The sequence below is a fragment of the Haemaphysalis longicornis genome, unplaced genomic scaffold (genome assembly GCF_048455015.1).
Source record: "Haemaphysalis longicornis isolate Haplotype H1 unplaced genomic scaffold, Haemaphysalis longicornis Haplotype H1 scaffold_12, whole genome shotgun sequence".
In the NCBI taxonomy this organism is placed as follows: domain Eukaryota; kingdom Metazoa; phylum Arthropoda; class Arachnida; order Ixodida; family Ixodidae; genus Haemaphysalis; species Haemaphysalis longicornis.
This window is the reverse complement of record NW_027526225.1, coordinates 38,106,599-38,131,335: the sequence shown is the minus strand read 5'-3', so window position 1 is coordinate 38,131,335 and position 24,737 is coordinate 38,106,599. Positions and strand designations below refer to the sequence as shown.

Genomic DNA, 24,737 nt, shown 5'->3' with positions numbered 1-24,737 from the left:
TCTGTTGCTGGAATTTCGTCCCTTATCGACAGACTTAAACTTTCATCATCGGCTGGCGTAGACAACATTAACTCCAAACTGTTAAAAAACACTAAACAAATTATTGCAGTGTATTTTTCGATGCTGTTCTCATTGTCGCTTGAAACAGGAATGTTACCAGACGACTGGAAAGTGGGAAAGGTCATTCCGGTCCACAAATCAGGTAACAAACAGTCCCCCCTAAATTACCGTCCCATTTCACTAACCAGCGTCTCATGCAAAATCATGGAACACGTCATATACACTCACATAATGCACTTCCTGGACGCTAACAATTTCTTTCATTCTGCCCAACATGGCTTCCGTAAATCTTGTGAAACACAACTAGCGATATTTACTCATGATTTGCATGCTAATCTTGACCGTAACCTCCAGACTGATGCAATCTTTCTAGACTTCGCTAAAGCTTTTGACAAAGTACCACACAAACGCCTCTTACTAAAACTTGCCCAGTTGAATCTGCACCCAAAAATTCTAGCATGGATTTCAGAATTTCTTGCTAACCGTTCCCAGTTTGTCGATATTAAAAATAACCATTCTAGCTCCCTCTCGGTAACATCGGGCGTCCCCCAAGGGTCTGTCCTCGGACCCCTTCTGTTTCTAATATATATTAACGATCTACCCATGCATGTATCTTCTCACATCCGCATGTTTGCCGACGATTGTGTTCTATACCGCAAAATTACTAACCCTTCTGATCAAACTGCGCTCCAAAATGACCTTAACCATGTACAGCAATGGTGCGACCTGTGGTTAATGGAGCTTAATCCCACTAAATGCAAACTCGTTTCTTTTCAACGCCAGCGTAATCCCTTGTATTTTTCTTACGTAATAGCTAACTCGACTCTTGAACAAGTTCAATCCTATAAATACCTAGGCGTCACCTTAACCAGTGATCTTTCATGGCGCACGCATATCACGAACGTCATATCATCAGCAAACCGATCTTTGGGTTTCTTAAAGCGCCATCTGCGTCATGCCCCACTGGACGTCAAACTTCTCGCCTATAAATCTTTAATCCGAACTAAACTAGAATATGCGGCTCCCATATGGAGTCCGCACCAGGTATACTTGATCAATGAATTAGAATCTGTGCAAAACCGCGCCACTAGGTTCATTCATTCCTCATATTCATATGACATAAGCATATCATCCCTTAAACGCGAAACTGGTCTTTCAAATCTTTCAGTGCGCCGCCGCATCACCAGCCTTTGTTTGCTACACAAGTTTTTCTACAGCCCTCTTAATCAAGCACCCTACATCGTACCACCGACGCGCATATCTCACCGCACTGCCCACCCGTACCAAATTGCGCGTCCACATGCTCGCACTACTACTTTTTCTGCCTCTTTTTTCCCCCGTGTAGCAGTGGACTGGAATGGCCTTCCCTGTGACGTTCCGGCCATCACGTGTTCATCAACATTTAAAGAGAAGGTCACCACGCACATTTCCATTTGACGACCTGTAAACATTTATCAGTTACCCACCCCTTATGTAATACCCCCTACAGGGGGTCTTTAAGGTATTAAAGTGATGTGATGATGTGATGTGTCACATAAAGTGGCGACCATGACGAACTCGTGGTCCACAACCATGATAGAGTGTGGGGGGGGGGGGGGGGGGAATCTGCGGGTTCAACAGCGAAAAGGAGGTGTGGTTGGAGTTCCATTTATTGGGACCCCGGTTCGAATGTCAGACCAACCTTTTTTTTATTTTGGTTTCCGTTCTCGGTGTACGCCATTTTACCGACCGTTTTAGGTAAATGCGACGCCGGGGGCGCGTTGTATGCTCAGGGGGCCCTTATTTTCATCGCAGAAACGTGATTCAATGATTAAGTTACCATCAAACCTAACAATACCCTCAAAAGGAACAATCTATATATTTTTCTCTTTGTGCCATGTAGCTCTCGCAAGTTTTCTTTTGACAAACTCCCCTCGCAATAAAGGGGTGTTGCTTCTTGCGCTAAGCTATATCCGCTGCCTACTCGATTCCCTTCGGCCACCACAGCGTCGATTGAACTGCGGTGTGTTTCGAGAGGCTTTTGTTCAGCAACAATGAAGTTAGCCTCGTTATCGAACGTTCGTGCAGCCAAGAGCAGGTGGCACGCGCTCGTTAACGCGCAAATGGTTCGAGAGCAGTTGCAAGTCCCGTACGCTATACTTCCAGTACACAGCCACACGCGCAGATCGAGAGACTCAACTGGCACGCAAGAGCCTGTGGTACGTTCTGAGGTCTTATCCTTCCAGAACACGACAGCAGCGACAATTACGACGGCGCAGCCATGAAAGTAAGTGCGGAAACTGTACTGTGCAGTATTTTTTGTGATTCACTTTAATTCTTTTATTTTGCGGAATGGTTGCGACCCGCACTATAAGGGTGCTGTAACGGCGATCGGGGCTGAAAGATTCTTTGTTCCGAAATAGCATATCAAACATTGCAGATCATCATGTAATAGGGGCATAGCATAGTGTAACCATGTAGAAATACTTTCGGGATGGGCAAAAATTGGCTCCATGCTGTTTAATAATCACTCACGAAAACCGCATTTAAACATGATATGAAGAAAGCTCACAGTAGCACGCAAGACCTGAATGTAGCGAAGCTGCGCGCAACCATCAAAACCATCACGAGGGTTTAAGTTCGCAATTAAGCCGATTTGCTTCTTCTTCGCTGCCGCAACGACTTAATCCAACATTGTTGCTATCAGTGTGAGCTACCTTCATATTTTAAAGTGATAATCTATGGATTTCGATTTGATTTGATTGTGGGGTTTAACGCGCCGACGCAACGCAGGTGATGAGGCGCGCCGTAGTGGAGGGCTCCGGATTAATTTTGACCACCTGGGGATCTTTAACGTACGACGAACTATGGTACACACGGGCGTTTTTGCTTTTCGCCTCCATCAGAAAAGCGGCCGCCGCGGCCGGGAATCGAACCCGCGACCTCGTGCTCAGCAGCCCAACGCCTTAGCCACTGAGCCACCGCGGCGGGTAATCTTTGGATTTCACCTTGAAGGGGCGTATGCTATGACGTGCTTACTTGTTCCGAGCAAGTGTTACCACAAGTACGGCGAACCCTGGATTATTTTTGTGGCCTATCTTGGCCAATCTCATTACATGAGTATGCTGAGCTTGTCAGAAGTGCGACGGGTACGCGGGGCGGTCGTTGCGAGGTCCGCACACACGAGGGCTGAGCATTTTCTCATTTTTTTTAAATTGTCAGGTGGTCGCCGCGAGGACCGTGGTCACGTGCGCGCGCTCGGCAGTTTATTGCTGTTTCTAACTGCGGACGCAAAAAATTACAATTTGCTAAACAGCTTCGTTGTCAATACGTACTAACGAGACTTTAAAATGATTGATTGATTGAGAGGTTTAACGCACCGACGTTACAAAGACGATGAGGCGCCCCGTAGGGGAAAGCTCCGTATTAATTTTGACCACCTGGGGATCTTCAACCTTGCCAAGAAATCTCAAACACACGGAAGTTCTTGCCTTACGCCTTCGTCAGAAAAACCAGCCGCAGCGGCGGGGACATGAACAAACAACACCGTATCCACTGAGCCATCGCGCGGGTGTATATATATATACACATATATTTAGAAATATTACTTTGGAGAAGGTAGCGGCCTCAGACCTCTGCCAACGTTTCGACAAGGGGACTTGTCTTTTTAAAGGCATCACGGTTCATCTCTGGCACACTGTTTTATAGGTACAGATTGAGTTGGACAGTCAGGAGGGAAGTTGTTACGAGCGGAGCCGGAACGAGGACAGCAGAGTGGGTCAACAGTCGGTTGAAAGGAGCGAAATAGTGAGAGAGAAACGGAGATGTGTGTATTGCGACAGGACTCCGCAAGAGAGAAAGAGGGAAGACTACGACAGGGTCGGGAGAAACAGGGGGGAATGGTTTAAGCTGGGCTGCGGTGGTGCCGGGCGAACTCAAAGGAGGCTTCCGGGAAGTTTGGGGCCGAGGGGGGCGTCTTGGGGGTGCAATTGCAAGGTTACTAAACTGTGTGTAAGAGAGAAAACTCGTAAACAACAACAGCCAGTATAGACCGAAGAATTCCGGCTGGGGAGTCCAGTGTTCGCAGAAGAATAGAAGGGGTAGGCGCAGGTACAATCTACGGGGAGCTTTGAGGTAGATTCAAGGACTTCTTTTCTGTTTTTAGATGCGACGCATCTCTTGCTCTCGGGCTTGTCCCTCCTGCGTCGTCGTCGCGGCGTCAGTCCGCATCCCTCCTCCGTTCTTCTCTCCCACAGCTGTGTGCAACACTCTCACTCCGGCTCATTAGCATACCACAGCTGGCGCGCTTGTTTGGCGCGCGCTTCGCTTCGTTAACAACTGCTCCGGTGCGCGCAAGTGCGCGCATGCGCGACTCTCCTCCGTTGTCTCCTCTCCTTCAATCGCTGTGAACATAAAGCGGGTATCGCGCCGTGGCGGTTCAGTCAAGCGCTCGCTCTGGCACTGACGTGACCTTGCTTTGACTACTTCGTGCTTGACTACTTCGTGCTTGACTTGATTCTTCCGATGAAGACGTGATGAAAGCGACGGTCCCTTCAGTGAGTGGTGTGACACAACAATTACGCCCATCGTCCCGCGTATAGGAACACCCGCATGTGATGGAAATGCATCATACGCTTTCACAACACGTTTCACGCGATTTAGAGAATCAACCCAACGGAAACACCAATTCAACCCCCCGATGCGTCACATCACACCAGGGTTCCCTCGCGGGAAGATGGGCGTAATTTTTTCTTTTTTTAATTTTTCCCTTTGCGTGTGTGTGTAAAGCCGGTAGTAAGACGAAATGCCGAAAGGTCGAGGGAGGCGAGTGCGCGTGGTATTCGAAATCAGCTAGGAGCAAGACAGGGAAAAAAAGAAAAAAAAACACAGAAATTGTATTCAAGTAACAGCTTCGGGGATGGGCAGGCAGGATTGTTGCGAATGGAGATGTCCACTTTTTGTGAAAGCATTATTTTTCTGTTCGATTAAGATACCGTAAGGTTTCTAAGCTGCCTTTCGAAGCATTGATTCCAGCCGGCTCCAGGCAGTTGAATGTGTGGATTAAGTACGATTCTCTATATTTCCGGTCCCTTGGAGACTTAAAGTTTGACTGCAGAATACGGAGCTTGAGATCATCGAAATTGTGGTTCGGCTTGTTGAAGTGTCGTGAGACTGCCATAGAGGCACTGTTATGAGTGTCGGCCCGATGTCCATTTAGGGGTAAGTTCATAGGTTGACTCGTTTCTACAATCTACTGCTTTTGACAGAATGAACATTCTAGCATATACACAATGTTAGCAGAATTGCACGTGAAGCTTGAATTAATCTTGTGAACGTATTGGCTGGCAGTGTTATTGACAATGCAATTCGTCTGGAGATGTTTGCAGGTCTTGCATCTAGGGCGGAGGCAAGGGCTGATGACTGGTTCCTGGGAAGCGCCAGTTTTGGCATGCACTAAAATGTCTTTTAGGCTCTTATTTTTTCTGTAGGTAACTCTTGGGGCTTCCGGGAACGTCTTTTTAAGTCGGTCATTACTGGCTAGAATTGGGTAGTATTTACGCAGGATGTTTATGTTAGCGAGCGCGTTTGAGAATTTGGTTATTAAGGGTGGTGGCCGGGTGCTTTCGTTTCGACGTTGTTGCTTGAGCACTTCTTCCCTTTATTGCTTGGATGCTCTTTCGTAAGCCATATCAGAGTCCTTCAATGCTTTACCATATCCCGCGAGCTGACTGCGTGATTCTTGCTTGCAAGGGTGGACTTACGTTTATTAGGGTGTTTTATATATTCTGTGTTATCACTGCATTCTCTTCTTAGTCTGGTAGCCTGTCCTACAAAGATACCTTGTTTGCAGTGTCGTGGGTGATGACTAGTGTAGTCTAGGTACTGTTGCCTGTCCGTTGGTTTCCTATAAAGCGTGGTTTTCAGTTTACCATTGTCAAGAACAACAGTGGTGTCTAGGAAGTTCACTTGTTTATCCGAGTACTGGCGTGAGAACTTAATGGTCGGATGCGAAGAATTAAGATGCAAACTTTCTAGGGCTGTGCGGCCGCGCTCCCCAATTATGAAGATGTCATCTATGTATCGAAGGTAAACCTTCGGTTTGAGGGGGCAGACTCTAAGAAGGAAGCTTCAAGTTGTCCCATAAAAATTTTGGCGTAGGTGAGTGCGAAAGGAGTGCCAATACTGGTTCTAAAAACTTGCAAGTAGTAAGATGAGTCGAACTCGAAATAGTTGAGAGTTAGAACTAATTTTAGTAATGTAGACTTCCAACGCATGTTGGTGCCGGTTTTTTGCTAAGGCCTTTGATGTAGCTTCTATTCCTTCGGTGATGGGAATGTTCGTATAGAGGGCGGAGACGTCGAGCGTGACCAGAAGGGCGTCATCGGGTATTTGCCCACCATCGTTTATTGCTTCTATTATGCGGAGGAAGTGCGGGAGGTCCTGAACAAATGAAGGAAGAGAAGTCGGAATGTCTGCCAAATGGTGATTCAGAAACACAGACAATGCTTCCGTAGGGGTGTTGTTAGAAACTATGGGTCTGCTCTTAATGTCAGCTTAGAACAATGCTTCTGTGGGGACTTTGTGGATTTTGGGGAGGAGGTAGAAACGTCCTTCTTGCTTGTTCGTCGGTCTCATGAAGTTTAGTTCTGTTGTGGTGAATAATTCTCTGGCCAGCAGATCTGTGAGAGCGCGAAGGATCGTTTGACTGTATTCGTTGCTCGGATCATGGTCTAAAGGCTGGTAGTGGCCAGGGTTGTTAAGCTGCCTATAGGCCTCATCTTTATATTTTTCCATTGGTAAGATGACAACGCTACCTCTTTTGTCTGCAGGTTTAATGATTATGTCCATTCTGGCCAAGGGTCAAGTTTTTGCCTGGGGTCAAGTTTTTGCGTTTATTTGATTTATTCGTTGTCATTAATATTTCTTTTGATACTGATTTTATATACAAATCGAGTTCTGGAGATTCCTCGGCATCTCGCGTCCAAGTGCTTGGTGCCCGAGTGCGTGGTTATTAATTTCAGTATTTTCTTGCTGATCGGAAAAGAATTCCTTCAGTCTGATTATGCGGGAAAATTCGGTGAGATCCTTGTGTAACTCGTATTCATTCACGTGGTTGTTGGTAGGGCAGAAAATGAGGCCTCGTTCTAGGATACTTTTTTAGGTTGTCGATAATGTTTCTGAAATATCTATAACGTTGCTGTTACACGTGACGGGGGAGGCGGATACAACATTCTATTCGGGCACAGGTGTCATGTTGCTGTTACTCGTACTGTGGGGGCTAGATTCTACATTTTGATTATTAGTGGGAGGGAAAAATTCCAATGTAGCAGATTCTGATGTGTCTGCGGGGGACGTCAGATGATTTAGTGCCACTTCTTCATGCTTAGCGAGAACACGAGGTTCAATGGTGCAATGTGTGTCAGGCAAAATGAGCTGGTCACGTTGAAATTTCTCTTTGTTTGTTGCACTGCTCGTGTTTCTTACGGTTTCTAAAGGCATCCAGATCAATTTTCTCTTGCTCAGTGAGTGGAATTATTTCAATCTGCTCATTTAAAACACTAAGTTTGTTTGTCACAGTGCTCTCTGAGAGTTTCTAGAAGGGAAAGCGATGTACGCTTCAAAGTGTCCTGCCATTTAGCTTCTAGTTGGGGGGAGGGACTCCAAGAGAACAAATAGCTTGAAGGCGGAGGCCTTTGGGGATTTTCCTGGTTTGGAGGTAAGAGGAATAGGTGTTGAAGTGAAATCTGTAGTGTGTTTGTTTGCCGGCGAGGTTTCGAACACTAAGGAAAGCGCGGGATTTGAGGGGAAGGCGTCCGGTCCGCTCGGTGCAAGTGATTTTCGTTTGTTCCGAGTGGACCTACGGGATGGTTCTTTTTGTTGGAGTCTGTTGCTTAGGGGGGCTGTTAGGGGTGATGTCCACGTCAATGTCTGTTTGGGTGCTTGTTTGCGTTTTAGTGCGTGTTGGTGTCTGTGTGATAATTGAGCGTGATGTCCTTGGTGGGTCGGGAGGTTGTTCTGCTGCGTGTTGTTCAGCTGGTGTTGTGGCTGCATCTACCGTTTGTCCGTTCAATATGGTCCGTTCAATGTCATTGGGCGTCACGAATAGAAAAGTCGTGCATACCTCCAGAGTAGCACATACTTGCAGTGTGGGAAATGCCAACCAAGAAATCTATCACGAGCTCTTGAGAGGTCCTTGATGTTGTCTGTCCAAAGTCGTTGGGCGCCACGAACAAAGAATAACAGAACAGGCCCTACGAACAAAGAGCCGGTGTTTCCTGTCATCGACGCCGAACAGTTGGCAGGGATCGAGCGACCGCAAGCACTCGCTCGCGAAATACACCGACCCCGGGAGGTGCGATTCGCTTGTGCGACCGCGGGAAGGAGAATCCAAGCGTAAACGAAGAGGAGAAAATTCCCAGCTTCTTCACGCAGCAGTGAAGGCTCGACAATAGCGAAGAAAGCGAATGCTGTGGGTAAAGTGCCGTTCGCAAAATGCAAGCTCAAGGTACGAAAAACAATAACAAACTTGAAAGACTAAACAATCAGTGCTTCGCACTCCCGAGAGCTTTCATGCTGTGGGGAAGTGCATCCATTTTTACCCATAGAGGTGTCTTAACGTGATTTTTATGGGTGTTTGTATGGTTGAATTGGGTTTTTGATTGTTGAGCTTTTGGCGATTACCAGATTTTCTGTTATTTGTATCGGTTTTGTGTACTCTTGAATCGACTTAATTCGGTTTTTAGAGTAGGGGCAGATGTAGTTTGTTCTACGCAATGCCTCCCCAGTTTATGTTTCGTTTTAACTATGTGCGACACGTTACAAACACGTTGGCGTCCACGAGTTGGTCTGTTGCCGGGTGGATCTTGTACTGGCTGCCTTTCCACCTCAGCCCAACCGGCCTGTCCACCCTGTCCTCTGCGTCTCTCCTTGCAGCATATTGCAATTTTTTTTATTAATTTTCCTCACGGCAAAATGTTTTCCACTCTCTTCTAGGAATCTACGGTGCAGCTTTGATGGAAAAACGCTTTTGTTAACTTAATTTGTTTGTTTCACGTTTGACAGTAACGTTGGTACTTTTATCGCGTCTATACAACTGTCGCTCCGTTTTTTTTCGTGGCCTGAGGTCTACGAAATTCGCCATTTTCTTACATGTATTGTCAAGAATTCTCTACCCCAATCCTCTCTTTTTGCTTAACTCCTTCAGGTGCCTCCCAGCATCAGACGCAGTTTGGTCATGTGCCGCGAAATTGTGGCAGCTATGTGGGTGGCTGTGTAGCGGTGGGTGGACGTGAACGACGGGTATATTTTAGTTTAAGGTTTGGCGTATTCACTCTTTACTAGCGATTATACGGAGTAGGTCACACAGCTTGCACTGGGGTTTGCACTAATGGCCAGGGGTTTTGTCTGGGGGGTGGCAGCTAAAGTATTATATTGGTATTCGGGAAGACGTCGTGGAAATGACGGAGTTCACGGCAGAGAACACAGAACTCTTAGGTTTTGCGGCAGGGTCCGCAGTGGGTTATTGCAGAGTAAGCGCGCACATAGAATAGAATTATGGGATTGCAAAAGGGGATATCTATAGCGTAAAAAGTATCCCACATAAGAATGTGTGAGTTTAGTGGACCTGTAGCATAAATGCTGCATCGTAGTTCGTCTGCTGCTGCTTCCGGTTTAACACCCTGTATGACGTCACGTGTCGAACCAGTTAAGTTTCTTTCTGACACGTTTTGCCCCACAGAAATATAAGTAGTAATTCGACCCCACTTGCCACGACTGAACTCAAAATTTGGCGCTCGGGCCCCAGGAGCTGCAGAACTATCGATCACGGTGGTGGTCAGTCCAGCGATACAACAGAGGGGCTAAGATTGTATGGGTCCACACTTCCCACCATTGAAACTTGAACCTAGCAATGTTTAACGCGTGAACCCTCTCTAGCGAGGGAAGGTATATGCATTATTAGACAAGCTCTAAGATAATGTGGGATTTTAAAGAGGAAGTGAAGTTAGAAGTAAGGGACAAGGCTTTATGGAGCTTACTAGATGGTATATTATGTGCTATCAAGGAAATATCAACAATAATGAGCATGTGTTGGGATACCTAATAAGAAGATAAATATCAGAGATTTGGAGCAATTCTTCAGCATTAACGAAAAACATGCAGCCGTTATGCTCAGGCTTAACATAGAATACTCGATAAAGATAGTGGAAACCTATGCGCGAATATCTTTGCTACGATGGTGAAGACATCAATAGTTTTTACCAATACGTCGGATTAGCAACGGAGAACAACACAGTTCAGGATTGCGACGTGCGAATTTAAGGATAAAGTAGGTAAGAGGCAAATGGGGGAACGGTGAGTGCTACACTTTGGAATAGGCAATCGCAGCAGTGGAGGAGCACACGGGGAACATTTGCGGAGAGAAATAACTTCAGGTTGGTCAATACATTCTTCTGTATCCCTAAAAACAGAAAATATACACGGGAAAGTAGCGCTCGTACAACATGAAATGAAATGGACTTTAGGCTAAGGTACATGCCTGTTATTGGGAAGAATGTGGAACGTGGCATGATTGGGACCAGCGTTGGTCGGATGGTCAGGTGGAAGTTTATGGCACACTCAGAAAAGAAATAGAACGAAATACATAGGAAGTAGAAAACCCACCAGTCAGGAACACGGCGCAGGAATTTAAATTATATTTCAAAATGAATTCGCGCTTCCACACAACAAGAACAAGGACAATGTAGGCCGGTGAAATGACAACTTAATAACGGCAATCACGGAACCAGCAGCATCCGCAGAACCATCACGGGGGAAGCAAACCGAAAAACTAAGAAAATGAAGCAACTAATTGCAAAATTTCATAGTATTGAAGTGTCGAGTGCGGAGGATTTAACTGGACTAGACGTGCGGTCGAAATTCAATAACATAGGTAAAATACAGGATAATGAAGTGTACAAGATGGCAGTGATCGATAGAACGCTGGAAATAAGAGAAAGCTTGACAGCAACAGAGAGGAAGGTAGCTATAAAAAAGACAATATACGCCATCAAAGATGCACAGGGTAACGTTACGCTTAGCACAGAGAAGTTAACAGAAGTATTAGAACAGTTCTTTACCAGTGTATACGCCAGAGACATTAGATTTGGGGAACAGTTGGGCATACAAGCGTAGCTTACTATAACCCATAATAACTACTAAAGAGAAAGTAGGAAATTATCTCAAGGGAATTAACATGGCAGGGCTGCAGGTAGTTAAGGCATAAATGTGGATGTTTCTAAAAAAATACTAGATATTGTACTGGGAAAGAATGCCATATTTTCAAAAGGCCCGAGGACTGTAAAAGCGACCATAGCCTGGAAAACGTCAACATATGTCTGATTTAGAAGAAGGGAGATATAAAAACCCAAAGAAGTATGGGTACATTACCCTACTCTCAATTGTATACAAGATGTGCACAGAAGTGATACCCACCCTATAACTGGCAGCCTAGATTAGCATCAACCCAAGAAAGAGGCTTAATTTTGGAAAGCGAATTCAACAATCGATGTCATTCATGTCGTCGTTCCCGTAAAAGAACAATTGCAGAGTTGCGTGTATGCATTGCACGATATTCACAAACTAACAATCATTTGATTGAACGCACCGCAGCCGCACTGGAAGATATAAAAGACGGGGCAATTGAGGATAATTACATAAGACATATAGTCGACCCATTAAAGGGATATACAAGCACGATAAACCCACGCAGGCAAAGCGGGTAATTTTTATTCGGAAAAACAGTATGAACAGGAGATACCATCTCGCCAAACCAATTCACAATTGGTCTGAGGGTGGTAATAACAATCTTGACTGAAGAAATACAGGATTAGGGATAGACGGAGAATACTTGACTTTTTGAGGCTTGCAGACGAGAAAGTTTTGCTAAGCGATACTGCAGAACTCCTCCAAAACATGCACGAACAATATCAAGCGAAAACATCGTTGTGGGGCTAAAAGTAAATATGAAAAGAACTGAACTATTTTGCATAGTTATGCACAGAGCGGCCTCTTCAGCATGTACAATGAAACCCTAGAACAAGAAAAACAAAAAAAATGGCCGCGTATCTGCTCCTTGCGTTGCAAATGCCGGCGGAAGACGATTGCCTTTCGTGCCAAGTCAATGCCTCCCTTCGCTTTGTTGCTCACCTCTCATGCTGCTCCTCTCCCGTCGCTCTCCTCGGATGTAAACACGTTAGAGGTGTGCTCAAGTCAATTTAAACTTACCGCATTTCACTGCTCCAGGCCGGATGCCCTGAGGCCAGCGCTGCCGCAGGGCGGAAACGCTCCTGAATTGAGGCGCCCTACTTCAACATTTATAGAACACCATTGCCGTAATCCACGTGCGTTCCAAGCGGAACGTGAAACCTATGAAGTGGAACCATTCATTACCGTCGCCGTTTTATTTCTTCAAATGCCGACAGAAGCTATCGTAGCGCGGGCGTCAGCAGGCGACGGAGTCTTTTTTTTTCTGCAGTGGATGTAGTATTTCCCTTGCTATAGCAAAATTAGCGTCGATAGATTTTAGTAAGGAAATGCTGAAAATATCACTTACGTAGTGATTTTTTACCTCATATTTGCGTAAGGTTCCGTTCTTGTTCAGCAATTTTGACAAGTATGAACATTTTCCCTCGACATAGATGTTTATTTATTTATTTATTTATTTAGTATACCTCAAAGGCCCATGTACAGGGCCTTTACATGAGAGGTGGACATACACTAATAATACAGTGCTTGAAAGTCGGTACAGAATTTCTTCGATGGCTTCGTAAAAACGGATGGGACTGGAGTGGACCACGGCGTAGGCGGGAAGATAGTTCCAGTCTTTCGCTGTTCCGATAAAAAAAGAATTCTTATTTGCGTCTTTCCTGTATGAACAGCCAATGTGTGGTGGACGCGGTCCCAGTGACGATGTACTTCTTTAATGACGTTGGGAGCTGTTCGAGAATGATAGAACGTATAAAACTAGCAGAGCCGGCTAACTCTGCGCCTTGTTTCTAGAGAAGGAAGACTAGCTTGGATTTTTAGATTAATGACGCTCGTGTGATAGGAGTAGTCCGAAAAAAATATACCTTGGCGCGCGGTTTTGTGCACATTCGAGTGTATTAGATAAGTTAGAAAGGTGGGGATCCCAGATTGCACATGCGTATTCCAGCTTCGCTCTTACTAGTGTTTGAAAGGATATCAACTAGACGGATGTAGAACAAAAGCGTAAATAATTGCGCAAATAACCAAGAACGCGATTGGTATCTTTGGTCACGTCCGTAATGTGAGTTGTCAAAGTAAGACCCTGGGTTAAAGTTACACCGAGATTTTACAGATAAAACGTTAGAATTACGAATTACATAGCAGTGCGAAGTGTAGGCCGGTCTGTGATGGAATCACAATACTCAGGTTTTTGTGACATTTCTTGACATTAGCCATGTATCAGACCACTTTTTAATAATATTCAGGTCACGCTGGAGAATTATACTATATAGGCTGCTGTAGCTGGGACGATATAGGAAGAAATCATCAGCGAATAGGCGCTTGTTAGACTGGATATAAGTTGGCAAGTCGTTGATGTCAATTTAAGAATAGCTAGGGTTTCGAAACCATTCCTTGGGGCACTACTGAGAGAACTGGAGATAGGCTAGAAGAGTTGGCAGATGCAAACCGCTTACGGTTAGTCAAAAATTTTACAACCAAGCAAATATATCGGGGTCAATGTTTAGACCAGATAACTTCAGAAATAACCTGTTATTAGTACTTACCAAATGCCTTCTTTAAATCTACAAATACGGAGTCTTCAGGTAGTACATTGATGCCCAGGCTAGTACTTATGTCGTTAATAAATAAAACTAACTGGGTGTCGCATGATAGTCCTTTAAGAAAGCCATGTTGATTGGGGTGGAAGAAGTTATGGGAGAGAGAGAAGAAACATTTAATAGAGCGAACGGTGGTGTTTGAGCCGTCACTCGGTGAGGTGGGTTTGCCTCAGTCCAGGTACCCTTGGGCCTTGGCTGCAGCCTGGCACGGGTGACCAGAAAAATCTGGTCAGCATGGCGGGAGCTGGTCAGCAGGCCCTCCCACTGCTCTGGGGAAGGTCTGGGATTGGGGGTAAGCGATGGGGTGTTTTGACAGGCCCGCACCATGTGGTAGGTAGTATTAAGAGAGGAGCAGAATTGACAGGTGAGGGTGTATTGGGTAGGGGAGATAGCGTGGAGGATGGGTGCGTTGTAATAGGTGTTTGTAAACGACGCCAGATGGCTGCTTCCTCCTTGGTTAGTTGAGGGTGAGGTTGAGGCAAAGTGATGCGAAGGTTGCGATAATGGTGCAGGATGTCGTGGTAGCGTGATGGAACAGCGGGAGGTGGAGGAGGCTGGACCGTGGGTTCTGTTCCTGAGGGAAATGCCCGGCGTGGAAGGGCGTGGGCAGCCGCGTGAGCCGCCTCATTTCCCTCGAAGGACGAGCGGCCAGGGGTCCAGACGATGTACAGCTCGGGGAGGGGACTGATCGATGCGAGTATCCGTATTGCGGGAAGTGAGATGCGTCCACGTTGAATGTTACGGCAGGCTTGCTGGGAATCTGTTATTATTGTAAGGTATTTGGAGCGAATTGTAGCGGCGATGGCTATGGCAATTTCTTCGGCAGTGGTGGGTGATGTCGAGAGAGTTGTGAGGGAGGTGATAAGTGTGCCTTCTGAAACCGCCAGAGCATGAACCTGGCGTGTGGGGTAGAAGGCGGCGTCGGTGTAGCGAGTATCGGGGTGAAAGTGGAATTGTGATCGAAGATGCTTAATCCGGGAGAGCCTTCTACCTTGGGTGAATTCTGGGTGCATATTGTTAGGAATTTTGGATACAGTAATGTGGGACCAGATTGAAGATGGGATGCGCTGAAGGGCTTGTGAAGCAGGCGGGGTCGGGTATCCGAGTACCAGTCGGACGTGTCGGCCGATAGTGGTAAGGAGTCTGGTGAGTTGGCTGTTGCGTTGAGCTTCGAGGAGTTCTTCGAGGGTGTTGTGGATTCCGAGTTGGAAGAAACGACAGGTAGAGGTTTGAGCTGGGAGGCCAAGTCTAATTTTGACAGCTTTTCGAATTAGTATGTCGACTTTCTCCCGTTCTTTGTGTTTGAGGGCGATGTATGGGGTGGAATATGTGATGCGACTAATGAAAAGTGCTTAAGTTAGTCGTATTGTATCGCCTTCTTTGAGGCCCTGACGTTGCTTTGTGATGCGTTTGATAAAATGGGTAAGTTCGGTGACAGTGGCTTGAAGCTGGGGAGGAACTGCAGCGCCAGAGCCATCTTGATGGAATTGGACTCAGAGTATACGAAGGGTGTGTACTTTAGGAATGGGTGTGGAACCGATTGTTGGAGCAGGATCGGGTGTGAGAACAGGATATCGCCCACGAGTTCGGGAGCGGAGGATGAGGACTGCTGATTTGCGGGTGCACATGTGAGGCCTTGAGGGTGGAGAAGAGCGAGAATGGGGTCGATGGCTTGCTGTAGGGTATCTTGTTGTGTGCCACGAGATCCGGTGGTCGTCCAAAGTTAAATCATCAGCGTATTCGCCGCGAGCTCGACATTAGGTGGCGACAGCGTCGCGCTGCTAGTGTGGATGCTCCGCTGAGCGGCCCGTAAGAATGCACACTGTGGGCGCGCTTCGTGCCTTTTTCCCGCCGTATGTGCGCACGAAAGGCGCAAACAAGAGTGGTTCGGTTCCTCAGTTCGGTTCCTCAACGTTCAATGCATAGCATAGAAGCAGCAGTAAGTCTTCATTACTACGCCAAAAAAGCTACGACCCGTCGGGAATCTCAGAATGGCCGTAATAGTTACAATGAACTTGTACGCTGTGGCTCGTAGCAAGTTCGATCTTTCCAGACTATGGCTTTGAAGCTTTCATAAAAGCATCAGCAGAAACAAATCATGAAGCCTCCATCTCTGAAATTCAGTTTACAACGGCAATCTCAATCACTTTCACTGGTAGCATGACGCATTCTTGCATTTGTGAGAAGCCCTGACATGGTAACACCACCTACCTGCCCCGAAATTATTTCTAAGCGCTTACGATATTTTTTGTGTGTTCAAAAGCAACATAAAATTACTGAATTTTGATCAGCGCAGAGATATAAATGTAACCACTCTAACGGGTCTTTTAAATGAAAGTTTAACGACTCTGAAGGAAGGTTTGATGAAGAACGGTTTCGGATCACTTATTTACGGCTTTCGTCGCAAGTGAACCTGCGAATTGAATTGTCAACGCACGCACTACAATCAACATCTCATGTTTAGCATAGGTTTTCGCAAAGTGACAAGCAGGTTTACGGTGTGCAAACCAAGCTTCTGGGGCCTCACAGTGAGCACAAATTTTCTGTTACGGCTGCTCTGTTGATTTCCGTTCCTTTTAAAATCTAACAGGTGCCTGCAACAGCGAGATGTGTTTGAATTCTTGCGTATAAGGTCGCTTACGAACCCTAAAGATGGCAATAAATGAAGTTGTGCTGTTGCAGATGTAGTAAAACGTTTCCTTTTTATTTCTCGTTGCGAATCAGCGCAACGGGTTCCCGGTAACTACCTTGTTTTGTAAACTGAATATCGCCTTTGTCTTGGCATTTAATTCGTGAGGATTGGTTAAAAAATGAAATTCTGTTTATTTAGTTTTTTTTCGGGAAGGGGGGGGGAGGGGGGTCCTGCCAACGTTGCAAGAGTAGCGAGAAGAGAACGCATGTAAGGCGAAAGCCAAACTATGGTTATCAGTATTACTTACAATCGAAACTACACTAGGCGTCGTGTTCTGTAGCGGTGAAAAAGCAGTACGCCTTTTCAAAACTGATTAACCCCCCTTTGGTCCGAGATTGTCCCGGAATTGTGGCTCGTCTTTTTCAAAATTGTATTGAAAGTAATCATTGTGGGATAAAATTAAAAAAAAACAGTGAGTCATGGCACATACCCCTCACAGATGTGGGCACGTGCATTATATTACGCGTTTTCTCCTCTTTCTTTAAGAGGTAAGGCGTGACCATATTAGGCATTTGGTTATGCTGAGTGAGGCACGTTTCTGGACAAGGTGATTCATGTCGGATTTGAAAATGATATATATGAACATGACACACGAAATGCCACATGACAGACGCAAACTCACAACTGCTTAATTTTACCGAACTCTTGCGCATCCATAGAAACGTATTTTAAATAATACGTAAAATCAGCAACTCGATACAGTTGAATAAATGTTTATTCCTCCTCCTCAGTATAAACAACGACTGTCCAAAACTGGTATTTATTTTAGGAAAAGTACAGGAAGAACACGATCACACAGGCGCTTGCGGGTGTAAAATACGTGTCCGGTAATGTATGGGCGATAGCGCACGGGTCGTGTGCAGTGTAAATGTTTTTGTTTGTTTCTTCTTTCTATAAGGACAAAGCGCAATTTTATAAGGGTGTGGAGTTTGCCCGCGTATGCACAGGTCTTGTCGCTTCTTACCCGTTTCGCGTACTAAATTTTTATCCTTTAAATAATCACCACGCCACCTTCAAAAAGCACCCTTCGACGTTCCCGAAACGGCAGACGACTGCACTAAACAATAAGAAAAGTGCAATGTGTGGAAGCAATGTTTATAACACGTTTCACGCTCAAGCGGTGACCAGGGCGAAGACGTTTCGTGGAATTAAACCAGCGCATTAACCCGCAACGGCCGCTGATTATTGCGTTTCTAGAGGAAATGCGCAAGCAGAGGTAACTATGTCATTGCTTACTACCAAACGAGCACACATATTGGTTGTTTTGTCGTGTGCAGCACGCGTCTTGCGCCGCACGCAACGTGAAAAAGCAGACGACGCGAGAGCGCCATCCACACTAGGAGGGGTTCGTCCCGCCGCCGCCAGGGGCCGACTGTGCTCGCGCTCGGGGCGAATATGGCATGGTGGAAACCAGGAATGGTTTGAAGGAGAGGTTGGAGCTTGAAGAGAGCGATGTTAAAGAGGAGGGGTGCTTCTTCGTTAATCATCCTATCTTACTTTGTTCAGATTTGACGGTAGTGACACAATTATAAAAATGGATCAACACGCTCGCTGATGTTAACAGCAGATGAGCGACCGACGTACGCGTGTGCTTTCGACCGATTGGGAGCAAACGTTCTGCGCTTCGCTACGGAATCCAAAAGACCACCCAAGATAAAGAAAAAAAATTTTCGTCGTCACTGTAATGATCGAGAGTGTTCACTTTCAAGAACGTAAACAATGACCACATGTACGTGAAAAAGCGTCCGCCTGAGCGCGCACTTAGAGCAACGCGCCCAGCGCTAGCTTAACTAGGAACAGGATGGAAGACGAGCGTCTGCAGGCTCGCAAGAGAGAGCGCAGAGTGAGAAGCGAGAACAGGTATGCAAAGGTATACTTCGTGCTTGAAGCTGCCCAGCGCGTACGTCATGCTCTCGCAAGGAGCGAAACCATCGACCGCAGAAAAGCAGCGCGACCACAAAAGACCAAAACAAATTTTTGTCTTTACTTTAATGAGAGTGCTTCCCGGAACGTATAGGTACGAAAAGGTTAAAGTCTTAACCACATGGACGCGAAATCACGGGTCGCGCGAGCGTCGTTCGGTGGCAACGCGCAGACACGGGCTCTTTCAATCGCGATTGATGTGAATCGCGATCGAGTTTTCGAACGCGCTCGACGCACTCCCGCTGCTACACGGCACTATTCAATCGCGATCGAGAAGTTGCACCGGTTGCATTCGTGTACGCCAGATGGCGCCAGATGGCCCGCTTTCCGCTGCTTTCTCGCGCTGCGTCAACGTCGATATCTGGCGAGCGTAGACATCCGGCGTTGCTCGCGCGTCAGCTCGCGTTGCCACGCGATAAAACGCCGAAAGTACGCTGCATGTGGTTGGGCCTTTAACTTCTACCAGAGTCCTTCAATGCTTTTCTGCTTCTACTAAATGTGCGTCAGCTCCCCAGCGCCGCAGCCCCAGCTTCGCGCACGGAGCGAAGCCATCGGCCGCCGCCCAAAACGAGAAAAAAAAAATCTATGTCGCATGAAGTCGCGCTCGAAGAGAAAGTGACGTCACGCTGTGACGTCGCTGTTTGAAGGGGGTTGTTCGGCCTGGGCCCCTACGGGATATGGTTTGGAAATACGCCGGGCAGACTTGTTGGTCGGGGTGTGGGCAGACATCCTGCCGATGGCCTACTTCTCTGCACAGTCGGCAGAACTGAACAGTTCTTCGAAACGGGCGGCAGCGGTAGATGAGACTGCCGACTTTTACATAAAGGGGGACGTGCGGGCCTTGAAATGTGAGGAGGGCTGCCGTGGTTCGACCGAGCATGCGTGAGGAAAGAAGATGAGGTTCATTAGCTATGAGGAGCTCCGGGAGGTTCTCGTTCGTGGTGCCGGGGTCTAGGCCGTGAATGACTCCACGGCAGGTTTCAGGTGGAGGTTTCAGGTACGGGAGAAGTTCGTGCAGGACAGAGTTGGGTTGAACCGAGGAGATGCGGCTGAGGGTTATGGCGTGAGTTTCACTCGGCGTACTAGCAACAATGAGGTTTTGGAGTGTCTGAATTTGAATTGTGACTTGAGAGAACAATTCCTGCTGTGCAATGTTGCTTGCCGTCGCTAAGCTTTGTGTGAGAAGGCGAGGCGACCAGGCTGAAAGATCGAGGCCGGATCGGGGGCAATAGGTCACGGTGTAAATATTGGGAGGCAGGTGTGGTAGAGGGTTGCGCCGCTGCCTGGAGGCATCTCGGGATGGCGCGGCTGGTAGCGATGCTGTCTTGGGGTTAGTAACGATGCTCGGGGCATGAGCCGTCTTCTTCTTGATGCGTGAATGTAAAACTTGGATCCACGGGCTACCGGCGTGAATGGTGCGACCACTGTGCGAGTCGAAGTCCATGGTCTCGGTAGAAGCGGCATGAGTGGTGGGAGAGGATTCCACGTCCGCCGGCATGCTTGCAAGTGCCACAACGGGAGCCGGGAACTGGCTCGCTGAAGCGTTAGGGCTAGCGCATTGACGCTCACTTAAGAACTTTATAGGTGATAATTCAGGGGAAAAGGCTCACCGGGTGTTCACAGATGCAGCTTTCCGCCAGGAAGTCGACGGTATAGTTTTTGGGTGGCTGTGGTCGAAAGTCAGCCTAAATAATGGTTGAGAGCCACGGCCCGTTTGCAGTAGAAACGCAATCTGAGCTTCTTCGTCGCCGTTTTCAAAGTTAGTTCAGAATTTTGCAATATGGGAATAAATACATATTTTATTACTTTACACGGTATACTAGTGAGCGAAATAGGAAGGTAGCTGTTTTGGGACGATGGATTACGTTTTTTGGTACTGGAATGATCTTGCCCATCGTCCAGTCCTGCGGCACCACTCCACATGATAGAGACTGCTGGAAAATGAACGAAAGTAATATACAGGATACCAGTTTAGCTTTTTTTAGGATTCTGGAATTGATGCCATCCATGCCTGATGAGGAAGTGAGCTTGAAGGTAATGCCTGGTGTGACGGGGTGATCGTAGAAAGGAAAGTTCTGTATTTCTATATCGGGCTCCTTCGTGAACGCGAGCAAAAGAAAGAATTTAATTTGCGGGCAACATCAGACACTGGGATGGGACAATTATTTTTGTCACGCAAGCATATGGGTGGGCAGGGGCATAGAGAAGAAATACCGCTTAGTTTTAGACGAAGGCGAAAAGAAAACCTTCTCAGATTGGGATACCTATCCCAAGCATTGGTATTATTTTTAGTTTGGCTCTGTTATATTAGGGCTTCTTTGTGTGTTTCAGGCGTTTGAGCGAGTTATTAAGCCAAGGAAACGGTGGTCCTTCAGTTACAGCCACAATGGGGACGTATTTTGTAATAGAGTCTCTTTTTTATTTTTAAGAGTAAGCAGTTACTTCCAACGGAATGATCAAAAAAGTTTCAAACAAATTCTGTTTAAAAAGTTTCAAGGTTGGCATTCATACTACGGTAATCGCCTTTGTCGTATAGGGTTTTTTTTTAATTCACGCCTTGACTGGCTGATTACCTTCAACTGAAACGTAGATAATAGAGTGGTCCGATACTCCTGGGTGATATGTAATAGAAGAAGCGCAATATAAGTTAGATGAAAGCACGAAGTCAAGGGTTGTTGAAGTATGGTCCGTTTGTCTTGTCGGATTCGTGACGAGCTGTGCTAAATCGAAAGTGAGGCACGTGTTTACAAAATCAGCTTCTGTGTTATGGCTCCGGGCTGACTTTGCAAGACTTGACCAATTTATGGCTGGAAAGTTGAAATTTCTGAACAAAAGAATAAAAGCCTGGCGATGCGAAGAAATTAGAGAACGAAGCGCTCCATGTGGATGAATGATGAAGGAATGGTCAGTGTCGGGCGGGCGGTAACAAACACCAATGAAAATTGGAGGATAAGAAGAATTGCAGCGTACAACGAGCAGCTCAAGAGGGGAAGGAACGTTTATGACTGAGCACTGGAAGCTGCTGTGAGCCGCTATGAATACGCCAACACCACGTTTACCAGATTGATCGCAACGAAAAATGTCGAAGTTATGAAATGCAGATTCTATTTCAGAGTTGCTTATTGCAGTATTAAGCCATGTTCCCATTAAAGCAACGATATTACATTCCATAGTATCAATGAGGCCATGAAGTGAAACCCATTTGGGCAGAACACTCTTTATGTTTGGGTAAAGGCACAATAAGGAAGTAGCATTCGAGAGTTTTTTGGTCTTGATTGATGGCTATACTTGGGGTGGAATAACACTGTTAGAGCTGTGGTCGAATATATAGGTTGTGTCTCCGATTACAAGCTTGACGTAAGGAAGTTTAAAAGATTTATTTTGAGATTTAGCTGACTGCCGCAAATTTTAACGGGCTAAGCGAGTATTTGGAGGATAGTCCTCATAAATACTGCGTTCCGCACCTTTCAGGTCCTCAGAATTGGAAAGGATGGTGTCTTTTACTTTAAAATGGGAGAACTTAACAATAATAGGCTTGTTCCTACCGGCAACAAATTTACCAAGCCTGTGAGCACGCTCGATATGTTGAGGTGCTACATCAATTAGCAGGTAAATACTGCAAAGAATATTGCTTGAACTTTCTGGCTGTACCCAAGTTTCGTTTGAGGTATCTGCAACACCAAAGAACAAGAGGTTATACGATGGGCCCTATGTTCAGAATCATACATCCTAACACTAACCTGCAATGTCTGATGCATTACCCTCTTCAAGGGTTCGTACGGTTTGAACCTCGCTTTTTATGCTTTTTAACAAAGAACAGTCGTCCTCAATCTTAGAAAGTCTGCTTAATTTCAGTAAACATGATATCCGTTTCAGACAGCTTATCTTCAATTAATTTAGCTTCAGCGAGAAGACACCCTTGACTAGACTAGAGTTGGAGAAGAAAACAATTTCTGAGGAATCCTGCGCAGCGGCAGCGCGAGTGTTGGGGGCAGGGTTCAGTTTAATATCTTCCTACGACAACAACAATAACTGATATAACGCGGAAACAGCCACAAACAATAGCAACACAGCAGCATGGGCTTGGCAGCACTAACAAAGCACGTTAGCGAGTACGCGGTGAAAAGTAGCCTGCGTGAAGAGTAGCGGGAACTTCTTAGAGCGCGCATAGCGTGGGTGCTGCCGAGCCTACTACCGAGCGTTGGGTATATAAAACTATTGTGCAGCTTATGTTTCACTTTGAGCTTGTTTTTTGAGCTTTTGGTCACACGTTTTCACTTTGTTGTGCTTTTGCTCCCCATATCCACCTATTAAATGAGGTCATGCGGTTTAAGCAGTCAAGTCAGTAGTCCTGAAATATGTCGCGGTGAAATTATTTGAGCATGCGAGGTGCATGCAGGAAAACAGTGCAGCCCTGTCGGTGGTTGGCTTGTTTGGCTCGTGGTCGAAGTCATCACTGGGCTGACAGGCTAAAGAGGGGTCCAAACTCCGGTTCCATGCGTCGCAGGCGGAGGCTTGTTTTGTGCACAGGTGACACTTCCACTGCACTGGGGCTAGAAGCAGGAAGGTCTTCATGGCATAAGTACATTGGCTATTATACAGCACGTCTACGCAACTGTGACACAGCAGCGAAGCACTTTAGGAAAGCAGAGGTTTTTGGTCAATTTGGCTCACAGAACAGCAACCGGAACGCAACGCAGGACGTGAAATGTCATTCTAAAAACCGGTCTCGGGCTGCTTAGTGACGCTCCCGACCTTTTACACCTTTCTATCACGGCAATATATTTTAAGAATTTCGACAAGAACAAAGTTGCTATCAGCATTTATGATGACTTTGTCGCAGCGATTCAGCTCATTGTCATTAACTTCTGCCTCGCAAGTTTGACAGTGACGGCTTCTGTAGGCATGACTCTGCACTTGTGAAATCTTACCATAAATTTTTGTGCACAAATTTTTTATCTTATACGCGGTGCGTCCGATGTGCGTTCCCAAAACGCTGTATTTTGGCCCGTTTCTATTGAAGACATTTACTAATGACATTGGGGCTCTATACTATTCACAAAAACTGTGTGTTACGCAAACGCCACGAATACATTTCAAGCTGCAGGGCATATAAGCGAGTGTACAGAACAAGAGAATACCCGGTAGGTGAACTCGATGCACTGACACGATAGACCGCATTACAGATCAATAGCGCAAAAACAAAACTTGCTATGTTAAAAAAAAAAAACTCCACAATAATTATTCATACATGTTAGGAGTTATGGCTTTAGAAATGGTGCATTTCTTACTGCTCAAACTATTACTTATTACTGCTCGAATCGAGTCTGCTTATTTTACTACTTATCTCTGATACAACTAGCTGAATTGAAGGGTCGATGCACTCACTCCGTCTGGAATTCTATTTTGTGAATCGAAGCTTCAGCGAACGATGGAGAGGTGTGCTTGTAGTTATATGTTATCGGACTCCCATTCCAGTATGTGATCAACCTGTTTTTAAGACCATAGGTTTTGTTGGGCTACTTAAACGAAGAAATTTTGGTCGGTCTGTCTGTCTGCGACTCGATTCAGCGACCCGGAAAAAGTGAAATCACATTTGCGCAACAGTACTATATATATACTCACATCCAGATCTCAATGTTTAAGTCTGGTGTCAGTGTTCATACTTGTCAACATTATTGAACAAGATGAAAATATTACGGAAATATAAGGTAGGTAATCAATACACTAGAGGTATTTACAGTGTTACTTTAATAGAAAAATTTACGAATGCTTGGTTTTTGCGATAGCAAATGAGATAATACATCAACGGCAGAAACCGTCGCCAGCTGTTGCCAGTGCTACCTGCTGGCGTCATTTAAGAAGTCAAGCGGCAATAGCAACGAAAGATTCTATTAAATGGGATACACGTCCCACGTGGAACGTTTGCGTAGTAGGGCATCGTGGTTCTACGAATTTTGTAGTAGGGTGCCTCAATTCACGCGCGTCTCCGCAGTACGGCGGTGCTAGCATCGAGGCACCCGACTTGGAGCAGTAGAACGCGATATATTTATGTACACTTGAGCAAACCTCTAGCGTGTTACCGTTTGTAGAAACGAGACGGGAAGGTAACAGCATGAGAGGTGAGCGGGAAAGAGAAGGGAGGCCTTTACTTGTCAGGGGCGCCAGTTGACTCGTCTTTCGCGGACATTTGCAACGAAAGGAGCAGATACGCGGCCATTTTTTTGTCTTGGCTCTCA

General features: G+C 46.1%; 1 protein-coding gene across 1 annotated transcript in view; it reads left to right on the top strand.

Moving 5' to 3' along the window:
• The first annotated feature begins 2,216 nt into the window (after nucleotides 1-2,216).
• LOC144161922 (uncharacterized) overlaps nucleotides 2,217-24,737 on the top strand; it is a 131,511-nt gene continuing 108,990 nt past the window's right edge. The window contains exon 1 of the mRNA XM_077692475.1: nucleotides 2,217-2,326. The gene's annotated coding sequence lies outside the window, so the exon portion shown is untranslated. The remainder of the gene's footprint in view (nucleotides 2,327-24,737) is intronic.